This window comes from Lepisosteus platostomus, chromosome 11 (genome assembly GCF_059453375.1).
Source record: "Lepisosteus platostomus isolate fLepPlt1 chromosome 11, fLepPlt1.hap1, whole genome shotgun sequence".
Lineage (NCBI taxonomy): Eukaryota > Metazoa > Chordata > Actinopteri > Semionotiformes > Lepisosteidae > Lepisosteus > Lepisosteus platostomus.
Window position 1 is genome coordinate 24,992,169 of NC_142621.1, and position 17,485 is coordinate 25,009,653.

General features: G+C 36.4%; 1 protein-coding gene across 11 annotated transcripts in view; it reads right to left on the bottom strand.

Annotated features, from left to right (window-relative positions):
• ttll7 (tubulin tyrosine ligase-like family, member 7) overlaps nt 1-16,814 on the bottom strand; it is an 83,123-nt gene extending 66,309 nt beyond the window's left edge. For 2 of the 11 annotated variants that reach the window (XM_088598923.1, XM_088598918.1), the window contains exon 1: nt 16,498-16,814. The gene's annotated coding sequence lies outside the window, so the exon portion shown is untranslated. Of the gene's footprint in view, nt 1-2,962; nt 3,017-16,174; nt 16,280-16,497 lie in introns of those variants that run through there. The other 9 variants (XM_088598915.1, XM_088598921.1, XM_088598922.1 and 6 more) reach the window with 7 other exon arrangements.
• Nucleotides 16,815-17,485: the final 671 nt, after the last annotated feature.

Consider the following 17,485-nt stretch of genomic DNA (forward strand, 5'->3'; position numbering starts at 1 on the left):
TTCGATTAATCAGCAAAACCATCTTGAAGTCGAGAGCAATATTTCTATTGGATTAAAAGAGATATATTCACAAGCCTGCTTGTAGACAACGTAATAGGGCCTCTTCACATCCCCGGAAGTCTCGTTCTGAATCACACAATATAGTGCCATGCATACCTGAGGTTTTATAAGTTACTGTCTACATTTGACTTTTACTGTGGTTTGAAATGCACTCATCAATGCTGATTCTTTCTAACCTCCAAATATAAAAATAGAGTTGCAGTTCTGCCTTAAAAGCCTGTCATAAGATGTCATAATGTCTTCTGAAAACCATATAGTTCTTATGAGTGACTTCATTTAATCTGCAATTGTCCTGTTGTTTTACATTAAACTCTCCCTAATACTTCTTGTGAATCAAAATATGAATTTTAGTAGATCTCATGATTCAGAACAGCTCTGCATAGTCGGCTAGTAATATATTAAAGAAGAGTTCTGTTCAATATAGTTAGGATGTCAAAGAATAACATTTTTGAACAGGATTAAAACTTTCTCTTTTCAAAACTGTCCATTGTTCTACAACTAAGGAATCTTAATCTTTTATCTTTTCAATTTTAATCTTAATCTTAAATCTTTACTACTAGTTCAGTGGGAATAAGATCGAAATACTTTACTAGAAGCCTTCTGAAGTAGTGCAAAATGTTTATTAAATGAGATTTGAATTTTTAATACATAAAAGAAGGGCAGTTAATCATTAAGGCTTAAGAGATATGGCAACTCCACACTTCACCACAAGAGGGCGTCTTTGATACAGTCTGCTACATGATCAGGAAGGCTGCTGCATTCGAAATAGCATAGTGACACTTGCAAGTTATTGAAAACAAGGATATGCTACCTCTTGCATATCTTCCAGATTTTTCTTCAGACCAGTTTCAAAAATGACTTAGAAAACTGTTAAGTTACCATCATTTTAGCATTTTTTAAAATATTGAATTTACTGACTCAACACTAAGACTTAAGACCACAAACATAGGTCACTTGCAATTGAAAACAAGTTTTCAAGTATTGTACCAGCACATACATCTTTTTTTCCTTTGTCTTTATAGTTATTTAAAAAATACATTTTAAATAAAACAACTGAAATAACAACTCCAAATCTGTACTGTAACGACTGGTATTCACTGTAAAGTCTGTCACGTCTTTGAATTACACTCAGCAACTAAATTGATACTTTCATCTTTTGTCCTGGTGAGCTGGATCCTAACTTAATTGACAAAGGCAGAAAGACAGGACCTCATCTTTGATGGGGTCCTTTCATCAGTACATAACAGAGCACTATTTATACAGTAGATGTCAGTTAACCCAGACTGCATTTTGTTGGATTGTGGGAGAATTACACAATACAATACCCACAACACGAACATACAAACTTCACAGAAAATCTGCTCCAAGCCAGACTCAAACCTAGGATCAAAGAAATAGAAAACAACATCACTAACCAGTTTAACCCTTTTCAATTAAATTCTTGTAAAATACTGTTTCTCTTTTAAAAAAAATATTATATAATACATAACATAAATACATTATCACATAGCACAAAAGTATGCAGATTTTCTCTTAAATACTTAACTATGTTTTCACTCGCTAATTTTGTATAGTTATAACACACTTCCCATAGTAATTGACTCAAATGCTGAAATTACTTTCATCAATGACACTAAAACCCCTGAGTTAGAGTAGCTTTTTGTGTCTACACTGGGTTTCATTCATGTTCTCCTGCTTGCAACTCTCGGTGACAAACATTCCAATCACAGCCCTGCCTTTACCCCCAGCAGCATTCAGGAAACATGTCTTTTTTACATCTCACACAGAAATCCAAGCTTATTTGAATATCTATCAGCCTTTGTTGTACTTGGCTCTTTTTTTCCTTTCATTCCTACAATTTCAAATTGAAAGACCTGTTTGCTCTTTGTAGGCATTCATCACAATTCCGTCACATCTACACATTCTGTGCTTAACACCTCATATGGTTGTACCTTGAGCTCCTGTTTTATGTTTTGCAGGGATCTGTTAGTAGAGAAGCATTGTTAATTATTCTGTGACTGTTATAGCCATGCCCTGTAGGGTTAAGACTTCACACACTCCTACTTGGCAAGTGTAAAGGGCTATATTAAGATTTCAGATAGTGATGAAGGACTTGCACCAGAATAGCACCTTTGTGGAGTGTTTCTACATTCTGTGCTAAGCCCTTCAGTTTTAGCACATTTGGTAGTTAGTTTTTGTTTTCATTATTTATTTAACAATAAAACATTAACAAAGCCTTCAGTTTCAGGACATCTCGACCTGTTATTTTTTGTTTTAATTTTACTAATTATTTTGAAATCTTAACAATGTTTTACTTTCTTAAGATGCTTAAATCGCTGTTTTCAGACACTTCACTGTCACTGAGAATGTTTAAATAATAGAAAGACAAACAAAATGAGTACAAATACCAAATATAAAATACAACATAAATCAACAAAACTAGTATTATGTATAAAACACAGAAAAACATATAGTGGCATTATTAATCAGTATAAATAAACAACATGTTAACAGTGTTTCTCTGAATGTTTCCCTCATTTCTACATTGTGTGTACTTTGTTGTAATTTTTAACCTGTAGCTTTAAGTTACATAGGCTACTAGCAATCCAATATAAACAGCTTCAGAAAAGCTTTTTGAAGCCTGAAAAAAGGGAGAAAACATAGCAAATATTGACACGTGTCCATTTCATTCAAGGCAAGGGTTCATTCTGCTGTCTCTCAGGGATCACTTAACACCCCAAAGTCACACTGCAAACAGGCCAGCGACCAAAACTCAGGAGCCAAAAGACCAGTAATGCAACCTAACAGACCAGGAATACCACTCAAGCTCTAGACTCGGGGCTCCACACACCCAAAGAGCCTTCTTGTGTGATTTAAGTAGTTTAACTTTAAAGTTTCTTACCTCTGCTCTAGCTCATTTTGCTGATATGTTCATCATGGCAAAAAACAGTACAGTCTGAGAGAAAAGTGAAAAGAAAACACTATACAAAACAGAACACACTGAGACCAAAATAAAAATGCAGAAAATAAATGGCTTCTTCTTCAAAAGTAATGGTTTGTATATCTGTGTGCATTATCACCTTGTTCATAAAGCAAGAGAGACTTTTTTTTCTTAAAAAGGACAGGAAAAAAACAAAAGAAGCTTTTTTTATAAAGATAAATACATCCAAATTACAATCTACACAATTACACAATAGCAGTTACACCAAACAACTGTATATTGTATTGTGCTTATTGTAGCTATTTTCTGCTGGACATATCATTGAAACAATTTATGTGCTCTACTTGGAAACAATTGATGAGCAGATATTTAGTATGCTAGCACAAGAGGCTTTACCAAGCACAAGTGGCCCATTCACTTTACAGCTCCCTTCCTAGAAGTGGAGGATATTTCAGCAGATAATGTTTTCATTCAAGCTTTGTCCGCTATTTTTAAGAGGACAAGATTATCTTTGGAGAGTGTCGAGATAAGGAACAGGCCAGGGAGTTCTGTGACAAAAAATGAAAAATACAAAAGACATTTACACCACAGCTGAACTTTCAGCAGCTGTATCTGACTGAAATGCACATTTTTGAAGCAGCATTGTTTAATCTCACTGTCTGGTAGCAAATCACTGCTAAGTGACTAGACACCCAGTGATCCCCTACATTTACTTCAAATATTTATCAAGGGTTAAGGCTATATGTTTAGAAATTGCCTTTATCTCTAATAGCAGCACTGGTTTTACAAAACAAGCGTTATTTTGTGACGTAATGTATTCTGTAATCCTGCAATAAAGAATGGTGTTTTGGGCATGTGGCTGTGAGCACATTGTAAGTCTGTCTATTGTAGTGCTTCACTCTGGAGGAAACTTCTCTACTGGCACTCACAAGCTGGTACAGCTGTACAAGTCCTGTTCCTGCAGCTGCTGTGCAAAAGTCTGCCCCCTGTTACTCTGTAAAGAATGTCTTCTTTGTCTACAGCGCTCAAACCCAAAAGCCTCTAGTTTCAAGTTCTCACTTTCTCATTGCCAAATCCCAAGAGCAGCAGTGTGTGGCACAGACAGCACAGAGCTCTACATTCTCTTTAGAGATGCCACATTTTAAAATTCATTAGTGAACTTCTCTAGTGGGTTACACCTTTTAAAAATCATGGCTTGTAGATATTCAGGGATTTTCTCTTGCAGAATTAAAAGGTATACAGTAAGGCATAAGTTCTAAGACACTACTCATATACACAAACACACTATCAATTTATATAGAGGGGCTAAGAGTGCTGCAGTCTCACATATATTTTGTGTTCTATGATACGTTTTGGAGAATAATATTCTTCTTTCACTAAGACCAAGCTGCCAGTGCAAAGACTGGCAATTCTCTAACTCAGTGACATAAACTTGCAAAGCCTATTGGTCTTTACATTGCTAAACTGCTTTAGTTTAACAAAATGGTTCTATTTGAGACTCACAGGAGGCAGCCTGTAAGCGAAATCAATGGATTAATAACAGCCTGAACAGCTTTGTGCAGTTCTTTACCTCCATACAATACATCCAGGTTTCATGGACGAAAATGATGGTTGACATGAGCTGATGAAGAATTCTGTGGTAGGTACTGTTCGTGTTCTTGGGAACACCTTCTAAATATGGAATGACAAGACCACTGTTTTCATGACACAGGTGTTTTAACAGGCAACTAACTTCAGAAGCACTCTGTATAATGATACATAATGTTTGCATTCAGTAATATTTTAAACCTTCCTCCTCAGCTATATGATGATTCTTTATTTTTTTCCAACCTTCCTGTTCCCAGGATAATATATATGGATTCTGTATATTGTACAAGTCCAAGCTACCTGATACAGACAAGGTACCCTCAGTTCCATTCTGTACTGGTAATGCATTGAATACATAAAATGTCATTGTGAATGTTTTAATAAGGCCTTGTGATACAGCTAATAGTTGGAAAATAACAGCAAACTTTGTTATATTTACCACCTGCCATGGTCAGACATACTGTATCCTTTTAAGGCACTTCACAATAAAACACTCAACAAGTGAAAACTGTGCATACAATAATACACTAAATTAAACAGGCAGAGTACAAAAGTAAGTTTTAAGGCTGGATTTGAAAGTACCGACTTACACGATAGATCTGAGGTGACCTGGCATATGATTACACACACTCATACAGTAGCCTTGTTTTAGGAATTGAAAGAAGGCCAGAGTCCAAAGAGTGCAAGTGACATGTAGGAGTACAGGGAGTGAACTGTGCATTAAAAAACAGTATAGTTGAAAACATGTTTGGAAACACCAGCAAACAGAATCGGTGTGTTAAGAAAGGGTGTAGAAACACCAGTAAGTACTGCTGCAGTACTTTCTGCATCAGACTGGCAGTGATATAAAAGGGTGTGAGTAATGTAGTAGTGATAAAGACTTTCACAACACTGCCAACATAAGATTCAAATGCACAGCTTGGATCAAAGATGACACCAAGGTTCCTGATCTGAAGAATTCACTTCCTGACTTGGACTGATTCCAGGACCATCCATAGTCAAACTAAGACTGACACATTTGCAGAGCTGACAAGGAGAGACAATATGCTTAACTTTGGTCTTGTCAGAGTTATGTAAAAAGTTCCATTACATCCCCTGGAGCTCAGTGCAGTCCATTGTACTTTAACAACATCTAAAGAGTTTGACAAGGCAGATACTGCTTGTTTAACATCAGGTTTCAGATTAACATAATTTGGGGTATTTTAGCATAGAAATGAAAAGTATAATGAGCCTGAAACTTCCCTGAGACTTTGAAGCACAAATCATCTCTGTAAGCAGACTGGCACTTTGGAGAACTGGATTTGGTATTTGAACATCGTAGCTTTTTCCTGGTGTGGCTGAGACAGCAGTTTTAACTTCCAAACTGTATCTGCTATAGATCACTATGCCTTCCTCCAAATCTTTTTCTAGATCTACCTTTGCCTACTGCCTTGTCTCTCACACCTGAAGAAGGCTCCACAGCCAAAACGTTGTGTTTTCTCTCTTCTTTTTTTCAGCATGGAATAAACCTATTACTATACCTGCTATAGTCACCTAAACTAAATCTTATCTTAGATACATTTAATCAAATTGAGAAGCACAAGCAATTGCCTTGACCATACAAAACACAATGACAAAAGGAAATGTAATTTTTAAGAATGAAACGGCATGGACAGTTCCTCTTTATTACTGCATTTTGTGGCCAGATATCTGGGGAGACTTCTTTCTATTACAAGCACTAGTACTATATGTTGCGTTCAGCAAAGAGAAATATCCAGGTAATCTCTTTGATTGCTCACGGATAAGAGAATAATACTCCCAGACAGAAAAGGCAATTCAATAAAACAAAAGTTAATAATATGGGCTAGCTAATTAACCACTACACAGGTACAGGTTTTGTAAGCAATAAATGCTGAACTGTGCATACTTGAAATATATTTTGTCTATAAGATTTAGACATAAAATAGATTTTTGCAGGAGTTGGCAATGAGTTTCGAAGGGAAAAAGACTATCTGTCTATTATCTTTGTTATTTATTACATGCTTAGAAATGAAACAAATGCCATTGGTTCCAATATTTAGTTTATATAAATGCAAAAGTAACATAAAAAACTCAGGACCACACATAACAGAGAACACACATCATCCATCACTCAGCCTTATTCTGCAGACAATAGCCATAGTTCAGACACATACAGTCTGACTGTCCATTGCAGCAAAAAATAAATGTGTATAGTAGGTAAATTGCTTTACTTCGCATTTTCTGAGTTATAACACCATGCCTCTGCTTTTCTGTGAGTCATGAGTCAGGTATTCAACCTTACACAATGTGAAGGGCCTAAATATTTTTTTAATAATGACTGAGATTAAGAAACATAACATTAACTAGCCTTTAATATAGAAATCATAGTTCAAATATCTTTACCAATTGTCACGGACGTCCAAAGGGACAAACCATGGAGAGCAGGAGAGCGGAAAAAGACCCATATGCGTAGCGGCAGAACAGGAAAAAGGCCCAGGCTCGTAGCGCAGAGAGTTCAGGAATGCCATATAGAAACCTATGCCTCTCAGGTAGCGGACGTGGGGCGACCTGGTGCTAGACGGGTCTCAGGACATCCGAACATCAATGCTGAGCGAGGGCAGAGTGAAAGACCCGGAAATATATAGCCCAAGGGAAAGAGAGGGACCGGAAGGACAGCAGGCAGGAAACTAGGGACAGGACAGAGAAGGAGCGCCTTCTGGCTGCAGAGGGCGTGACACCAAATAGTGCTGGTGGTCAATTTTTTAAAATAAAACTAAAATAACTAAACTGTACAGTTTAAAGTTATACAGACTTAAGTGATTGACAGTACAACATCTTGTTTGTGTTGGAATACTGTGAATGTAGAAAAATCATATGGCGACTGAACCAAAATTTTTATATGTTAAAACAGAAGCTCAATTCTCATAAGAAAAAAAGGAGAAATGAAATAAACCATCTTTACTATGTATTTTGTTTATAATAGTAATCACTCCTTTCCTTTCCATATTTGCAATGAGATAAAACATAATGCTCATGATTTAGTGTAAGTAAATATCATGTAAAGAATGATACGCACTTGACTCTTTTCATTGATTGCGTAGTCCAAACAGTCAGTGACCTAATCAAAGTGTACCACAGTCACATCCTGTCATATCAAATAAATTACCAGTTTCAGAAGCTTCATGAAGTTTGGAGCTATATTTTATATTCTGGAATGGAAATATCCTGAGCTACCCGACTACATTTTGACCTGTACACAAACAAGCTGGTAGAAAGGCATTAGATTCTGTCATCTTCAATAATGTTTTAATTTTACCATTCAAATGACAAAAAAGCATTCATTGCAAGGAAGCCTCAAATCATCTCTTCCGATCTCTCTCAGCTGTCATCATCTGGGACCATCTGGACTGGATTAATTCGAAATGACTCTGATCACGTTACTGTACAGTAGGAGGTATTTGGATAAACCTGCATTCTGTATTTCAACATTAGAAAAATCAATCTGAAAGACTGCAGCACCAAGCTAAAAGGATACTCTAAATATGTGTCCTCACTGCTGACTGCTACTGTACGACAGGATTTCTTCAAACTAAATATTACAAACAGGAGCCTATAGCACTTTTTTTAACTGGCTTATCTTAATCTATCTGCTCTACAGTTTAGCACAGCTGTATACAGTGCTGTGAAAAAGCAGGCACTCCCCATGAAAAGGTGTGTGTTTTTCAACATATTTGCATTTATGGATATTTGATCTTTATTTCAACAATATTACTAAAAGTGATCTAATTTAACAAATAACAATGACAATTATTTAACAAAACAAAGTCAGAAATGCAATTGTCTGCTGTGGAAAAAATAAGTACACCCCCTAGCTTCAATAGCTGGTGTTGCCCTCTTTGGCAGAAATCACTTCTTGTAGGCGTTTCTTGTAATTGTCTATCAGTCTATCAGTCGCCTACATCAACTTGGAGAGATTATTGCCCACTCCTCCTTACAGAACTCCTTCAACTGTGTAATGTTTGAGGGCTTTCTTGTATGTACTGCCCCCTTCAAGTCCCCCCACAGCAATTCTATGGGGTTAAGATCTGGGCTTTGACTTGGCCATTCCATAACCCTCCATTTCGTCTTTGTGAGCATTTTTTTCTGGATTTGCTTGAGTGTTTTGGGTCATTGTCTTGTTGCAAAGTCCACTTACAGTTCAGCTTCAGCTTTTTGACAGATGGCTTCACATTCTCCTCAAGTACTCTTTGGTACTATGTAGAATTCATGGCTGACTCTATGATGGCAAGCTGGCCAGGCCCTGAGGCAGAAAAGCAGCACCAAACCATAATGCTTGCACCACCATGCTTTATATTTGGTATGAGGTTCTTTTGGTCAAAGGCAGTTTTTGGTTTTCACCAAACATGACATCTGGCATTGTGGCCAAACAGCTCTACCTTTGTCTCATCCATCCAGAGCACACTGTTCCAACAGTCCTGATCTTAACCTAGGTGTTGTCTGGCAAACTTCAGTCGTGCGTCTATATTCTTTTTTGAGAGCAGAGGCTTCTTCCTTCCTGACCTCGCATGTAGGGCAAAGTTGTGCAGTCTCTTTCAGATGGTTGACTTCAGATGGTTCTAGGACACTTCCTGCAGCATCTTTCGGTCAGCTGAATTTCGGCTGAATTTGGTGGGACGACCTGGCCTGGATAGATTGTCTGAAAAATCATCTACAAAGGGAGAACATTTCAAACCACTGACATTGAAGTGATTGACTACAAATTGCTTGGAAATGGCTTTAAAACCCTTACCATCAACAATCTTTCTTCTGAGAGCTTCAGAGAGCTCTTCTGATCTTGGCAGGATGTGCCACACACTTCAATTGCTAAGACCAAACCATTTGCACCTGTTTTGGTGCACCTGATTCTAATTTTAGGCATTTGATACAATGATAAAGGTAGGGGTGTACTAACAAAGGAAACTGCATTTCTGTTGATTTAAATAGTACAAATGAGTGCAAACTGTGATTTTTCAATGTTATTTTAAAATTTATATCACCTTTACTATCTGTATTGCTGAAATGATTATCAAATATCCTTTTGTCCACAAATGTAAAACAAGCAAACCTTTTGCATGGGGTGTACTTACTTTTTCATACCACTGTATATTCAACAGACAGCAAAAATTTATTTGATCACTCCCATTGTCATGCACTGTCACATATATTAAATCTATGTAGAGGACATAACGTATTAGAAATTACTCATGATAATGGTTAGTACTCTGTCCCAGAGTGACTTCACTTTTCAGTCAATGAAACATATCAGTCTCCTTGTGGGAATAGTCTATTCTTGTTTGTCAGCACTAGTACAATTTAAATTGCATCTTATGAAAGGTTGTGGAGAGGTCTTTACTGCACTTGGCGGAAGGCATTTCTAACTGCTGTTAATGAAATGAATTGGCACAAGCCCCCACAGATTTTGGCATGACTAAGCACATATTCAATAAAAAAATTTATCCTACTCTGAGATTTTGTTCAATTACAATCACAGCAATTTGGATTTGGCCTGAGCACCACAGTCTTCACTGCCACATTCCTGTCAAAACTGGAGATCAACAACTTTTCTAGAAGGAAGTGACAAAGTGAATGAGATCTCTGCTTACTGCCTTTTACCAAGGTTATGCCCCTAAAGGTATTATTGGTAGGACTGTTGTGTGCTCTAGATGTTACAATGACCTTTGTTGTAGATGGCCTGTCAAACACTGCCTATGCAAGCATTATTATTATTATCATTCACATACTTTTATTGTGTTTAATATCACAGTGCTGGTGAAATAATTAGTGACACAAAGCACAGAAGCTGACTCTCACTGAGATGTCAGTTTTTTTAATTAATCCACCAGACCTTCACTCATGTTGTAACCCTAACTGTCCAGCTGTAAAGTATTACAGCTCACATTCTCCCATAAAAACTTAAACACTCACCACCCACAAGAGCATTTCAGACACGAGTTGTATTAACTCTGGTTTTGCACCTGACTCAGCAATGACAGTCATGGTCAATAAAACCTGTTTTCTATAAAAACAGAACCTGAAATAACCATTTTAAAGAAACCAGTCACTCTGATCAGCTGTTTATTATACTGAAATGGTGTTTTGGATGTATGGCATAAAACAACATTAAAAATAAGACTTATTTAAGAAATGTTAAGTAGATCATTGGATTACTATTTTGTATAGTTTCAGATGCTGTGAAAGAATATCTTGTCTCAAATCTTCCTTCTCCTCCAGTTATTAACACAATAATGAAGTAATTGTATGTCTCCATCCATCCATTTTCTAATCACTTCATTCAATTAAGGGTAACAGGGGAGCCAGAACCTATCCCGGCAAGCAATGGGTGCAGGCATGATACATCCTGGGTGGGATGCCAGTCACAAACACACAGACACAAACGTAGACATGCACGCATTCACACCTTGGGACAATTTTCACAGTATCCAGTTACCTGCCAGTATGTCTTTTACTGTGGGAGGAAACTGGAGCAGCCGGAGGAAACCCGACGTGAACAAAGGGAGAACATTTGAACTCCAAACAGATAACATCCGAGGGCCAGAACTGAACCCACCACTGCAAGGCAGCAATAATTGGGCTTATGTCCAATGTAATTTTTCTGGAAGATGCCTACAGAAAGGCATTTGTTAACCAAACAATACAAATAATAAACATTTCCAAAGTTACAATGCAAGTACATCACAAATTCATGAAAGATAGAAATTGAACTATATGAACTATAGCACTCTTCACTTCTATGACTGACATGCTGACATATTTCATACAGTACATGTCATGTTTCACTTTCAGAAGAAAGCCACAAGCACAGTTAGAGTTGTTTTGTTTATGACTGATTTATTCTCCCTTGGCTGACATAAGGCTTTATGTTTACTCTAAATCTAAAATTAAACTAATGACACTGCTGTATGGCTACGTAATAGGCTCATATAATTGGATACTGTGAAACCAAACTGTTGGAAACAAGCACCTGTCAGATTTTTTTTCTAGCCTAGCAAACGTGACCGACCAATTTAAAAATAGCTACTACTTGTCTGAGAGAACGTGCATTTTAGAGGTAGTTTAAGGTCATTTTCTGGAAAAAATATATATGTATACTCTGTTCCCATATTGAAAAACATTATGTAGCACACTGTGAGCAACACATGTTTACGGAAACTTCTTTGAGCTGCTGCATGTTTGCTTGTTCTGTCAATATCAAAAACCTTTTTAATGTACCTTATTAACTAGCATCTTCCATCCATCCATTTTTTGAACTGCTTCATCCAATTCAGGGTCACAGGGGAGCCGGAGCCTATGCTGACAAGCAACAGGAGCAAGTACACCCTGGGTGTGACAACAGTACGACACAGGGCACACACAGACATCCACACGCACACACGTTCACAACACGTCCAATTTTCACAGAAGCCAATTAACCTTACTGGTATGTCTTTGGACTGTGGAAGGAAACTGGAACACCTGGGGGAAACCCATGTGAACACAAGAAGAACATACAAAGTCCATGCACATAGCACCCCAGGTCCAGAATTGAACCCAGCGCTGCAAGGCAATAATAGATGTGCTTATGTCTAATGTAATTTTTCTAAACCCAGTATATAACCCGAAACTGAACCCAAGACCCCAGCACTGTGAGGCCACAACGGTTACTACTGCACCACCATGGTAACCAGGATCTTCCTATGATAATTATTTCTTTTTAAATTAAGCATTTTGACTTCTAAAGCTGAATAAAGATGGCTATGTTTTCTGAAAGGGATAACACAGTTGACTGTTACTGTCCATATGTATGACACCTATAGGTACGGATCATTGTAATATGTCAATGTCAGGCCTTACAGCAAACCATGGTACAACTACATACAAGAATTCTGCACATAGTTTTATCCAGTTTGTTACCAATATGTGAGTGGTCTTTCTGCTACTTCAGGAAAGACAAGACAAAGAACAGTTCTTCAAGTTACATGAACAAGTGCAACTTCTCTGTACAAAATAATTATCTGTAAGGACCAATAGCCCAGTGCAAAAAAAACTGTTAAACTTCTCCTTATCTTCCTGCTAAGGCACTTTTTGAGTTTAAAATGGTAGAATAAAGCAGTAAATGCCCTAAAAGTTCAAGTCTGCATATTAAACACCTTCTAAAAGGTGCTGCAGCTCTGTAAAAAACTCCTTGCATTTAAGTGCTCCTGTGGTTAAGGCAAACAACTCATTAACTTGAGGTTCCTAGTTTTTCAACTTGTTTTGCATTACCTTGAGTAAAATAACTTCCGCATACACTTTTCTTCAGATTAGAAGTAGAACTCACATCCTTTCAGAATTCCTCACTACAAAAATGATCAGCTAATTTACAACTATTAATGCCATCAACATAGTAAGGATGAACCGTAAAATATGTATAGCCATCTTTTTACAGATATATGTACAAATTATTTGTTTCCCTTAAACTTTTGTTGTATGTACAGTAAGAATCTGTCATACACTCAAACAGATCTGCATGTGGGTCTTGTGGGATTTTAGATTAACTTTGTGGAATTGAATTGTACAAGATCCTTGTGTACACTGTCTTAGGTGACACTTTTAAGGGGATATTTATGAATGGCAAAGTTTAAAACATACCCTCATTAAGCATTCTGAGATGAAATGTAGAACTGCAGCTCATGGCCTATTCCTTAAATTAAATATGACCTCACAGTGTTACTGCTTCAAACAAATGAGTCTTCATTTTAAATACAACCAGACAACATTTCCTTCTTCTAGTCACACTGCTTTGTTCACTGGCAATGAAAACCTGCAAGCTCAGATGTTTAAAAAGAGCCACTCTGACAGATGTTTGTATGGGCTTAATCAGATACTCGTAGGTTCAACAGTGAATGTCAAAATTTTGTTTTTTGTTTTATATTGTGAGGTGTTGAAAATAAATTAGGATTTGTACTCCTTTTTGTGCACAAATTTCACTTGAATGAATTATGTCATGCACAATTCCACACTCTTAAAACTCTCACATCACTAAAAAAGAATTAATGTGATGTTTTGCACTGTTTTATGAAAGAAAGAAATGTTGCATTGTCTCTGAAGGTGTGTGAGTCAGCATTTTCTAATGCTTTACAACAATTTACATTGTCTTGTTTTGTTTTTTAAGTTAATTATAATGCCTTCCACTGAACATTAAAGGAAAAGAAAAAATATATTGTTCAAAATAGGTGGTACACACATACAATAGGAGGTACGTATCAGTATAAATTGTTAGTATAACACAGTCTTAAAAACAATGAAATAGAACTGCTCAGTCTCTAACATTTTAGTAAGAAGTACCAGATATATGGTATTGCAAAGCACGAGGCAGTGCTGAGAATTATCATCATATAAAAAAAAGCTACAACTGTGAAACAAGCCAAATCTTAACCTAATACTGGTTGGAACTGCATATTGAACAATAATTTAAATTGAGTTCTGCACTTTGTTCATTTTTAAATGTGTATGGATTTAGAAGTCTTTAATCTCATAAAATTCTCATTTCATCACATAAAACACAGCTCTCTGCCTCAATGTCAAAAGGAAAGCCAAGGGTTTATTTTGGCTGTAATTTAGGAGAATATTTATCACTGCCCAAATGTTAGTAGTATGTCTGTGGACTATTTTCTTCAGTACTTCTCTGAATTTGACTTGAAGACCTGTATATTTCAGGCAGGCACTTTTATGTAGATTTGCATTCTTACTAAACATTTCCTCAAGGAGGAGGTATTAATTTGTTTTGAATTTGAAACAGGAGTGATAAGTTAGCTTGTGATTATTGCACAAAATACCTACAATGGGTAATACTTTAATCTAAGAGTCAAAGTATAAGTCATGTTATTTATGAGTTATTTGTTAAGTTATTTATGAGTGACATACAAGAACTTAACAGATGACGGACAACTCCTTTTGAAAGACTTGCTCAGTAATTCTTACCTTTTATCACTAATAAATTATACATACCCTTCATGTTTCACTAATATGGCATGTTTTGCTAGCACTTAACAAGCTGTGTTTAACTAATAAAGAATAATACATGGTTTACAGATAACCCCTAAAATAAAGTGTTATTTGGGAAGTTGAATTAATTTGCATTTAAAATATGAAACAAAATGTTTTTAGAATTGTACTGATTACATTTTATGATGTGCACCTATATACATTATTAAGGAAAGAATAGGATGGATCTGGTCCTTATACTAGTTTGTACAAAGAATTGTTAAATGTAAAACATATACTATTATTTGAATAACTTGCTTGGTTTTTAAATTGGACATGCTATAGCAAAGCAAACAGTGTAGTGCTTCATATTTTATTCTCGTCTACTGTGCCACATATAGTATATTAGTTTAATAAGAGGAAAATATGGTGAGCTGATGCTCTGAAATTCTTTAGGCCTGTACAGCAGGGGATTCATTCTTTTCTGTTATCTGTATAATTCTGCAATGCAGTCACAACCTTATTTGTCCTCACAATATCACATACGACAATACTATAACAGTATTAACCTTGGAAGGTACGGAAGAATTGTCTCGGGGCTAAATTTCTCTACCATTACATTATGAATGTCAGCATGATGAAATCTTGTCTGTCTGCCTTGGTTTTATATCTTATTTCACATGGGATCTGGGATGCCATTTAAGAATTTTAAAAGTTATCTGTAATCCTTTGCACGCAGGAACAACTTCATTGCTCTTATAAAGACAATTTAAACTATAATTTTACTGAGATTATTCCACCATCACCAAGAACAAAATACTGCAAACTGTTCAGTTATGATACCCACCGTCCCGTTTTGAGATCTTAATTTACCTAAATACTGTATATACAGTAAGTCAATATGTTAATAGAAGTATCTTGTTTAAAGTGATTATCAAATGCTGGTCCCCCGGTCAGTGTCATCCGGCTAGGCCTTTTTAAGAAATGATTCGGAAAGGCCAGCAACGTGAACTGACACTAAATAACATCAAGCAGTATTTATGTACTTTCATCACCTTCGCAGGAGTCGTTCGTTGGTCGTTCTTTACATTACCAGCAGAGCGCACTGATTTATTTTGTGATTTAGTTGTGAAGTAATATTTCACGTAAACTGGCACTGTCGCCTAACTAATGGCAAGTCATTGGGAAATAAGGCCTCTGTAATGCATGACAACATAGACCGGAGCTATCGGTACTGCAGTGTCCTTAGAAAACGCTCGACACTAGGTTATACATTAGAATAAGCCTTTTAGTACATGATGCAGTGGCCTTTAGTATTTGGTATTACTTAAGTAATTATTAAAGTTAAATCAAACCCAGGTCATATAAATGTAAACACAAAGTGTGCAAATCAAATTAAGCAAACCAAACTCAGATGGCAATATTGCTGGTAGTAAAAGACAAGTGATGCCAGACCCCATCCCGGAAGAATACAGTTCACTGTATTTGCTTTACAAGTGATGCTGAGCAAATGAGCACAACCCGCAACCCTCGCTAGCAAATCCTAGCTTTTCTCTGGCATTTATAAATGCTGTTAAACATTACCTGCGCTGGTACTGCGTGAACCTGCATACTGTAAGCACACGACCAAAGAGCGTTGCTGTATTGTCTGAATATTACGGCTTTCTTGACGTAATGACGTGTTACAGAACTAAGGACATTTTCATCAGTATTAATTCAAACTAAACACAATTACAAATTATCCGCTACGTTCAGGCTTTTTCCTCCTGAGAATACCAAGGAACAATAACAAAGGGCGTGCACATACAATGCCAGTGTACAGTATAGCCAGTCGTTTTTAATATAAGTGAATACACGGTAGAAAATAAATGGCTATTGTACAAATCATAAGACATATAGCACTGTACCTGTTATCCTACGCCTCTTCTTTGCCGAAACAAATCTTCTTTTACTGCATTTCAATATCTGATTCCAAGCGCTTTTAATACCGTTTTTTTTTTAATTTTATGTGAGATAACGAATTTATTTTTGAATGCAAGTGATGATATGGAATTCCTCCAATGAACAGCCCTGTTCGCTCTTTATAGTCGCACCATGTATATCGAGGGTTAAAGCACCCTGGTTTGAACCATTCGTTTTGTAGGGAAGTTTAATTCTATGCCTCATATCGTTCGTGGAAATTAAATAGACCAGGTTTCCATTAATGCCTTAAAATAGCTTTATATTACTTAGTAATAGAAAAATGCATGCTCACTATAGTATTTACTAGCAGTTAGGCATATTTATTTTCTGTACAAAGGAGCTTCACCCCTTTCCTACCTATCGTTGCTGTTTCCAATGCAAACAGAGACTTAGCAACACACTAGTTTACCAGCCTGCCCTGGCTGGTTAGCTGGAGTTGAAGGCACTTTGACCACACTACATGGTGGTGATGACACGCTCCATGTTATTAAGCTTTTTTCAATAATATTGTCCTTAATTTAGATGTTCTGGAGAATACACTTTTCAGGGTCCTTTTCGTGCATATTTTGTTACATGGTTCTCTTCTGCTGTCGAGTGAATTATCCAAAGTTATAAATAGGTGCTTATTTTCTCATTGGCAAGAGTAACTTTTCTTATTATGTTACTGTAATTATAGGATCAAACCGACCCTAAACAGAACTACACTATTATAAATCAGCTTGACATTTTTTTCTTCTATATTTCCTATGTTTAAAATCATTTTAAAAAATAATAGAAGACTTTAAAAAGACATGTAAATCAACACCGGCACATAAAATCTCGGGGCAAATGAAACATAAACTTATTTTCCTAGATTCATTTCCCGTCTTTTATGACCCATGTGTAAGGGAATGCAAAGTAAATCAATAGTCTACTTGTTTTCAATACAGTATT